The sequence below is a fragment of the Chiloscyllium plagiosum genome, chromosome 51 (assembly GCF_004010195.1).
Source record: "Chiloscyllium plagiosum isolate BGI_BamShark_2017 chromosome 51, ASM401019v2, whole genome shotgun sequence".
NCBI lineage: Eukaryota > Metazoa > Chordata > Chondrichthyes > Orectolobiformes > Hemiscylliidae > Chiloscyllium > Chiloscyllium plagiosum.
Genome location: NC_057760.1, coordinates 2378295 through 2388363, shown reverse-complemented (window position 1 = coordinate 2388363; position 10069 = coordinate 2378295).

The window sequence follows — 10069 nt, the reverse complement described above, 5'->3', positions numbered from 1 at the left end:
ACAGTATCCTGAGGGTTCTGGAAGAATTGGTGTGGAGACCATCCCCGCCTGTGGGAGAGTCTGGATCAGGGGTGACCTGTTTAAGATGGATGAGATTTTATTTAGGGGGCCATGAGTCTCAAATTCTCCTCAAAGAGTGGTCTTTGAATATTTTTAAGGTGGATAGATTCTCAGGTGGGGGGGGAGGTGGTGGTGAAAAGTTATAGAGGAATAATCAGACCAGCCATGATCTTATTGAATGGCAGCACAGGCTCAAGGAGCCTATTCCTCGCTTGCTTGGCTGGCCGAAGGCAGAGGTGGGACGAGAGGTAAAGGGGGGAGAATTTGGGTGTGGGTTTTGAGCCCACAAGACTGTAAGACCCAGGAGTAGAAATTTGGCCGTTCGGCCCATCGAGTCCGCTCCACCAATCGATCGTGGGTGAAAGTTTCTCAACCCGCCCTCTCCGTGTAACCTTTGATCTCCTTGACAATCGAGAACCTGTCTATCTTGGCCTTAAATATCCTCAGTGACCAGGCCTCCACAGCCTCCTGTGGCAGTGAATTCCATAGATCCCCCACTCTCTGGCTGAAGGAGTTTCTCCTCATCTCCATTCTAATGGGTCTTCCCTTTATTCTCAGGCTGTGCCCTCAGGTCCTAGTCTCTCCTCCCAATGGAAACATCTTCCCAACATCCACTCTGTCCAGGCCATTCAGTAATCTGGGATTTTCAATTAGATTTCCCCCCCCCCCCTTTCTAAACTCCATCGAGTATAGATCCAGAGTCCTCAAATGTTCCTCATATATGTTAAGTTTTTCATTCCTGGGATAACTCTCGTGACCTACTCCAGGGCCAGCACATTGCTCCTGAGATAATTGGGGGGGGTGGGGGAGAGATGGGGATGGGACAGTGGGGGCAGGACTCTGTGTTGGGAGAGCAACAGTGTTTTTAAAAGATTGTAGCAATGCTGGATGTTAACATGCCACAAAAATACAAATGCCTTTTCTGGTTCCTATCTGGGTCCTGAAGATTTGACCCTGAACATTGTCAGTAAATCAAAATACTACACCAGTTTTTTAAAAAAAAAAAGTGGGAGTAGGGTTGTTGTCAGATTTATGGACGTGCCTGTGCTGGGGTTAGTTTTTTTTTTATTTCACCCTACACCTTATCCAAATTGATGCCCGTAGATAAAATAATATTATTTCATGATTAACATTAAGAAAGTATTAATGTTCTAGGTGCACATTCCTTCATTAGATACCCAGTGACTGTTATAAAGCATAAACATATTGACTGTAACATTTCTGCATTTATTACTGTTACAAAACATGCCTAGATAAAATATAATCGTTTCTGGGTCTAACAGTGTCAGGTTATAAAATGATACTGTTACTGGGTGAAATAATTCTAAAGTTGCCACAGGTTAAACTCAAAACTGTGGGTATCACAGTATATATTAGGTATGGCGCGGTGTCATGAACTGTTACACTCTTGTGTCTATAACTGTCACGAGGTATGACGCTGGGTATATATTACAGAAAGGGTACAGAGTAGTAAAACTTGTATCTGTTACACAATAGCTGTCGCTGGGTATAACATGGCATGGATTCTGTATGTAATAATGAAACACTCCAGTATGTTATAATGACTCCCAGAGCGTATGGTCAGTAGTCACACAACATCAGGTTAAGAGTCCAACAGGTTTATTGGAAATCACAAGCTTTCAGAGAACTGCTGCTTTGTCAGCTGACGGGACAGCGCTCTGAAAGCTTGCAAATTTTAAATAAACCTGGATTTGGAGATACCGGTGTTGGACTGGGGTGTACAAAGTTAAAAATCGCGCAACATCAGGTTATGGTCCAACAGGTTTATTTGGAAGCACTAGCTCCTCCATCATGAACTATAACCTGGTGTTGTGATTTTTAACTCAAATAAACCTGTTGGACTGTAACCTGATGTCGCGTGGCGTCTGACACAGATTGTAATAACGCCATTCAGAAACTGGTTAGAACAGTCCTTTTATATAGTCTACAACCACTCTCACTGAGTATAACAGTATATGTTAATATTATCCAACTTGATTGGAACACTCCTGTATATGTTATAACTCTGTCACTGCTTACAACAGTATTAATATACCGAGTAACATACTCACTCACTGGTCTAACACTTCACACTGTGTTACAAAGGTGGATGGCACCCAATTACATAACACACCATGTTTCTATTATGTGTTAATACACTTTGTCGCGGGAGATAAGATTATTAATGTTTGTGTAGAGATTTGTAGCTTGGGTTGTCGTGGTTGTGGATGTATTTGCTAAGCTGGCAAGTTGATTTGCAGATGTTTTGTCCCCTGTCTAGGTGACACCTTCAGTGCTTTGGACCTCTTGTGAAGTGCTGCTGTACTGTGTCTTCTGGGATTTATGGTGTGGCGATGCTGGTCTGTGTTGACGTGCGCGACCTTCTTGGAGTCTAAGCGTGGCACTCAGCCATCAGCAAACACATTGACCTAGACCCAGTATACCGGACTCTACAGTGAACAATTGGAAGCTGCAGAAATCCATTCCAGGAGACACAATAGAGCAGTGCTTCACGGGAGGTTCCAAAACACCTAGACAGGGGAAACGAAATGTCTGCAAATCAACTTTCCAGCTCGGAGAACTTACTCACAACCACAACAGATTACTAATGCTGTGGCTCAGAAGGAAAGGGGGGTGTAGAATTGGAAAGTCAGAAACCGGAAGGGAGCAGCCATTTTACTGGGAGTTTTCTACAGATGCCCCCAGCCCCCGAGTGGCAACAGAGACACTGAGGAGCGGATTGGGAAGACGAGTTTGGAAAAGTGCAGAAGGAACAGGGTTGTTGTCATGGGTGACTTTAACTTCCCTAATATTGATTGGAATCTCCTTAGTTAAAACAGTTTGGATGGAACAGTTTTCGTCAGGTGTGTCCAGGAAGGATTCTTGACTCGGGTAGGGGAGGCCATATTGGATTTGGTGCTTGGCAACGAACCATGCCAAGTGTCTGATCTCTCGGTGGGAGAGCATTTCGGTGATAGTGATCAGAAGTCCCTGACCTTGACTATAGTCATGGAGAGGGATAAGAGCAGACTGTATGGGAAAGTATGTAATTGGGGGAGGAGGAGTTACAATGGTATTAGGCAGGAACTGGGCGCGCCTAAATTGGTAACAGATATTCTCAGGAAAATGCACGACAGAAATGTGGAGGTTGTTTAGGGAGCATTCGGTGAGAGCGCTGGATATGTCCAACTGAGGAAGGAACCTTGGGAGCATCTAGTCAAGAGGAAGAAGGAAGCTTACTTAAGGCCGAGGAGGCAAGGATCAGATAAGGCTCTAGAGGGATACAAGGTAGCTGGAAGGGACTGAAGGATGGACTTGGGCGAGAGAGAAGGGGGCATGAAAATGCTTTAGCAGGTGGGATTAAGGAAAACCCAAAGGCGTTCTACACTTACGTGAGGAACCAGAGTGAGGGTAGGGCCGATCAGGGATAGTGGAGGGAACCTACAACTGGAGTTGGTGGCGGTAGGGGAGGTCCTTAATGAATATTTTGCTTCAGTATTCACTGTTGGTCGGCATGGACGGGTTGGACTGAAGGGTCTGTTTCCGTGCGGTACGTCTCTGTGACTCTACTGACAGGGACCTTATCATTTGTGAGGACAGCATAAAACAGGCTGATACGCTCGAACAGGTTGATGTTAAGAAGGAGGATGTAGTGAAAGTTTTGAAAAACATGAGGCTAGATAAGTCCTCTGGGCCAGACGGGATGTATCCTAGGTTACTACAGGAAGCGAGGGAAAAGATTGTTGTGCTTTTGGCGATGATCTTTGCCTCCACACTGTCCATGGTGTAGTACCAAGTGACTGGAGGGTGGCAAATGTTATTCCCTTGTTCAAGAAGGGGAATAGGAATAAGTTTGGGAATTACAGACCAGTCAGTCTCTCGTCTGTGGTGGGTAAAGTATTGCAGAGGATTCTGAGAGACAGGATTGATGATTACTTGGAAAACCACAGTTTGCTGAGAGATAGTCAGCATGGCTTTGTGAGGGGCAGGTCATGCCTCACAAACCTTATTGAATTCTTTGGGGATGTGACAAAACACATTGATGAAGGTAGAGCAGTGGATGCGATGTACGTGGAGTTTAACAAGGCGTTTGATAAGATTCCCCACAGTAGGCTCATTCAGAAAGAAGGAAGCATGGGATACAGGCAAATCTGGCAGTTAGAATACAGAATTGGCTGGCCCATAGAAGACAGAGAGTGGAGGTTGATAGAAAGTATTCAGTCTGGAGCTTGGCGACCAGTGGTGTTCCACAGGGATTGGTTCTAGGACCTCTGGACTTTGTGATTTTTTTTTAAATGACTTGGATGAGGAAGTGGAAGAGTAGGCCAGTAAGTTTGCTGATGACACGAAGGTTGGTGGGTTGGTGGAGTGGTGGATAGTGTGGAGGGCTGTTAAAGGTTGCAACGGGACGTTGACAGGATGCAGAGCTTGGCTGATAACTGGCAGATGGAGTTCAACATGGAAAAGTGTGAAGTGATTCATTTTGGAAGGTCAAATTTGAATGCAGATTACAGGGTTAAAGGCAGGATTCTTGATGATGTAGAGGAACAGAGGGATCTTGAGGTCCGTGTTCATAGATCCCTCAAAGTTGCCACCCAAGTTGATAGGGTTGTTAAAAAGGCGTATGGTGTGTTAGCTTTCATTAGCAAGGGGATTGAGTCTAAGAGCCGTGAGGTTATGCTGCAGCTCTATAGAGTCCTGGTTAGACCACACTTGGAATATTGTGTTCAGTTCTGTTTGCCTCATTATAGGAAGGATGTGGAAGAGGGTGCAGAGGAGGTTTACCAGGATGCTGCCTAGACTGGAGGGCATGTCTCATGAAGAAAGGTCAAAGGAGCTAGGGCTTTTCTCATTGGAGTAAAGAAGGATGAGAGGTGACTTGATAGAGGTGTACAAGATGATGAGAGGCACAGATAAATAGTCAGAGACTTTTCCCCAGGGCGGAATGGCTATCATGAGCGGCATAATTTTAAGGTGATTGGAAGAAGATTTAGGGGCGATGTCAGAGGTCAGTTCTTTACACAGCGCGATAGGTGCATGGAGTACACTGCTAGTGGTCGTGGTAGAGTCAGATACATTAGTGACTCTTGGATAGGCACATGGATGATAATACAATGAAGGGTATGTAGGTTAGTTTGATCTTAGAGTTAAATAAAAGATTGGCACAACATCGAGGGCCGAAGGGCCTGTACTGTTCTGTGTTCTCATGCACAGTCACTGGATGTAGTACTATGTTAAATAATAACTCAGAAATTGAGTGGAGTACTTACATAATAACTCACTGTCTGTAACAGTATAATAATGCAGTTACTGTGTGGAATACTGTGTGTATCACATCATAACTCACTCCCTGAGTGTAACGCCATTACATTTTGGGCGGCAGGGTGGCTCAGTGGGTAGCACCACTGCCTCGCAATGCCAGGGACCTGGGTTCAATTCCAGCCTCGGGCGATTGTCTGTGTGGAGTTTGCATATTCTCCCTGTGTCTGCGTGGGTTTCCTCTGGGTGCTCCAGTTTCCTCCCACAGTCCAAAGATGTGCAGGTTAGGGTGGATTGGCCATGGGTAATTGCCCCATAGTGTCCAGGCATGTGTAGCATAAGTGGGTTAGCCATGAGGAATGCAGAGTTACAGGGGTAGGTAGGGTGGGTCTTTCTGAGTGGGATCTTTTCAGAGGGTAGGTGTGGACTTGATGGGCCAAATGGCCTGTTTCCACACTGTAGGGATTCTATCTTATATATAAGAACACAGCAACGCTGTTATAGAATAGCACAGTAACTGTGTTATATAATAACTCACTGTTCTTGTCTATAACACTATAATAATGCAGTTATTGTGTGGAATACTGTATATTATCACATCACTCTCTGGGTGTCACACTGTTATATGACAGTTACTGAATGGAGTATTCCTGTATATATTATAAAGGAACTCACCGTCACTGGGTATAAGACTATTACATAACACTGTTATTAGGATGGCATTAGTTTGCAATAACACTAACTTGGTGTGTTTATATATGTTCCTATATGTATTCAAATGATCTGATTCCCTATATTTTGGAGTCATAGAGATATGCAGCACTGATACAGACCCTCCAGTCCATGCCGACCAGATATCCCAAGCTAACCTAGTCCCACCTGCCAGCACCCAGCCCATATCCCTCCAAACCCTTCCTATTCATATATCCATCCAGATGCCTTTTAAATGTTGCAATTGGACCAGCCTCCACCACTTCCTCTGGCAGCTCATTCCATACACGTACCATCCTCTGCGTGAAAAAATTGCCCCTTAGGTCTCTTTTATATCTTTCCCCTCTCATAATAAATCTAAGCCCTCCCCCAGCCCAGGGAAGAAACTTTGTCTATTTACCCTATCCATGCCCCCTCATGATTTTATAAGCCTCTGTAAGGTCATCCCTCAGCCTCCGACACTCCAGGGAAAACAGCCCCAGCCTGTTCAGCTTCTCCCTGTAGCTCAGATCCTCCAACCCTGGCAACATCCTTGTCAATCTTTTCTGAACCCTTTCAAGTTTCACAGCATCTTTCCGATAGGAAGGAGACTGGCCATAACACTGTTCCACTTGTTGGGTGTAACTTAGGATCCAGAGTAAACTGTTCTGCCTTATTAGGCTGCTCCATCATTCAGTAAGATACCTGTTGATCAGGTTGTGATCTCAACTGCACCTTGCTGTCTGCTGAGAGATTGGGCTCCTGCTTATCCACTACTGAAGCCCTCACCTATGCCTTTGTTGCCTAAAGAATTGATGATTTCAGCACAGCCCAGGCTTGGTTTTCACACTCCGACCTCCAGACCTCAGCTGTTGTAACTTTCACCCAGAGCTATCTAACCATTACCGCTGTGAAGACACTGAGTTAGGCAGCACCTCGATTTTAAAAATTCACAACCCAGTTTTCAGTCAACAAAAGCCATGCCTTCTAACTGTCTCCTACAACCCACCCCCAATCTCTGTCACCCCCTCCAGCCCCGACACCCCCTCCCTATCTCTGTCACTCCCTCCAGCCCCCTACACCCCCTCCCTATCTCTGTCACTCCCTCCGATCCCTGCTACCTTTACGATCCCCACGCCCCTTCAATTCCAGCACCTTACCTGGTCTTCCAATTACCATTGGTAGGCTGGCCTTCAGCTGTGTGTGTGTGTGTGGGGGGGGGGGTTTAAACAAGTTTTAGGAATTTCCTCTTGTACAACGACAACCACAGGCTTGGTTCCCCGGCTGTAGATTCCCCCCCCCCCCCCCCCCCCCACTACTAACCAGGGGAGACGTCTTAAATGGATTGACCCTGTCAAGTTTCACTGCGGTCACATCTCATTCTTAAACTCCAGGGAGTCAGAGGCTGCAATCGCCCACTCTCTCTCCATAGGACGGTCCCAGTATCCTGGGGATATGTCTGGTGAGCCCTCACTGCTCTCCCTCTATGACAATAATATCCTTCCTGAGATAAGGAGACCAGAACTGTGCGCACAGTACTCCAGGTGTGATCGAACCAAGCTCCCAGACAATCGAAGCAAGACCTCAGGACTCCTGTACTCGAACCCTCTCACAATAAAGGCTAATGTTCCAACAGGCTTCCTAATAGCTTGCTGCACCAGCATGTTGGCCTTCACTGACTTATCGACAAGGACACCTGAGTCTCCTTGTACATTTACACTTTCCAACCTCTTGCCATTTAAAAAATATTCTGCCAAATTGAATAACCTCACAGATTTCCACATTGTGTTGAATCTGTCAGATTTGGACTTTACCAAAATTTTTCTGCAAATCCAAATATACCATGTCCACTGGCTTCCCCCTATCAAATTTTGTTAGTCACGTCTTCAAAACGAAAGCTCCCAGCATGTTTGTCAAATGCGATTTCCCCATTCGTGAATCCGTGTTGCTGTGATCTAGCTGGGTATTATTTATCCAAATTGCCCTCCTTTAAGATGTTCCTTCATTTCTACTGCTTCGAGTAGGCTTCTTGCTCCCTGTAATTATTTTAATGTGGCTCAGCATCAAATGTTGTTGATTGAACACTCCTTCCTTTTTTTGTTAATGAGACTAAAGGCGCTGTATAAAATGCAGGCTGTTGTTGTAAATCTCCCGTGTAGTGTAGAGTAGCGAGTTCTGTTAGTTACAGCCCTTTACCTAACAGAAGACTGTTACTGAACGTAAAAGTTTAATGAGTCAATACAGGCACACATCTTCACCTTTTTGAGTACAGTGTGGAATGGGAGCAGGATTTACTTAGGCCCAGTTATAAGGCACAAAATCAATTTGTCAGACCGTCAATCGGCCAGGCTCTGAGCTAATGCTGATTGCCGATGGAGTATGTTTTCAACAAAAAAACCACACAAACTTGCGGGGCCCAGCCGAGAATCTGATCTTGTGCACAACAACTTGAGTTCCAGGTTTTTGCAGAACCCAGTTTCGACCTTCAGTCGGACGTCTGTCTGTTGCTTGAAGAGCCGTCGGTTTAGGAGTCAGCAGGGTAACGGTCATGTCTTGTCTAAACCTGTGACGACACTGAGTTCCGGTCTGGGCAGGTAACAAAGATCCTGCCCTCCCAATCGGTGTTGGCTGGTGTAGCACGTTGGAAGGGCCGAAGGGCCTACCCCGCCTCTGTTTTCTCCCTCTCTGTGGTGCTGAAGGCACTGCCCCACCTGTTCCCCCAGAGAATTGTGAATGCAGCCCAGTCCATTACACAAACCAGCCTTCCTTCCATTGTCTCCATCTATACTTCCTGCTTAGGGAAAGCAGCCCGTGTCCACCAAAGACCCTTGTTATACGCTTTTCCACACTCGCCGTCCAGCAGAAGATATAAACGTTTGTGTATACGCACCGATTTAAGAACAGCGTCTACCCCGCTCTTACAAGACTGCTGAATGGACCTCTCACCAGCTGCAGCATTGTATTCCTCACTCTGTTCTGTTGCCCTTATGGTCTGTACTGTAATTGCCTGTACTGTGCACCAAACAATACTTTTCACTGTACCCAGGTACACGTGACAATCATAAATCAAAAGGATTGGGTTTATATTCCCCAGAGGAGAAAGTGAGGACCACAGATGCTGGAGGTTAGATTTGAGCGTGTGGTGTTGGAAAAGCGCAGCAGGCCAGGCAGCATCCGAACAGCAGGAGAGTCTGCATTTCGGACACTAGCCCTTTTCCAGCTCCACACTCTCAACTTTACGTTCCCCAGAGTTTAAACGTGATGAGGTTGCACCCTCCGAACAGACTTGACAGGGTGTTCACCGGAGAGCGGGATGGTCACAGTCTGTGATAAAGGGGTTAGCCACTCGGCACGGTGATGACAAAACATTTCCACGCTCCCAGGGTTGAGAAACTTGAGAATTCTTACAGCCAGGGAGCTGTGCACACTCAGTTGTTGAGTATGTCCGAAACCCCGAGGTGGGGCAGATTTTGATGACCATGCTTTTGTGGGGGGGGGTTGACGAATATGCCCTGATAGCGGTAAAGGGCAGAGGGTCAATGGGCAGAATGCTTTCTTCCTGTGATGTTCACACTGTTACTCGGTTGTACTGCTGACAGTCTCAGTTCAACAGGCTGTTGTGTTCGGGATCATTGGCTCGATCAATCCAATGAGCTCGCAAATAATCAGTCACGCTGAACAGTTGGTTGCAGGGCAGGTCTTGGCTCTGGTACTGGGCCCAGTCTGTGTCTTTAAGGGGGTGGTTGGGTCTGTCTATCATGAGGGTACCTGCCCTGCTGTCCCTGCCAACCTGTGGCCTGGCGTTGCGGCCTGTCTCTGCTGTGGGTAAAGTCAGGTGGATGTTTCCTGTGATCTGTGAGAGGTGCCCGTTCAGAAGCAGGGTCTGTCAGCTGCTGGATTCCCAGGGAATAGTGGGGGTGCAGTACTGGGTGGGAACAGGTCTCTCACTGTATAACACTGGGGTACAGTACTGGTGGGGACAGGTCTGTCACTGTATAACACTGGCGTACAGTACTGGTGGGGACAAGTCTGTCACTGTATAACACTGGGGTACAGTACT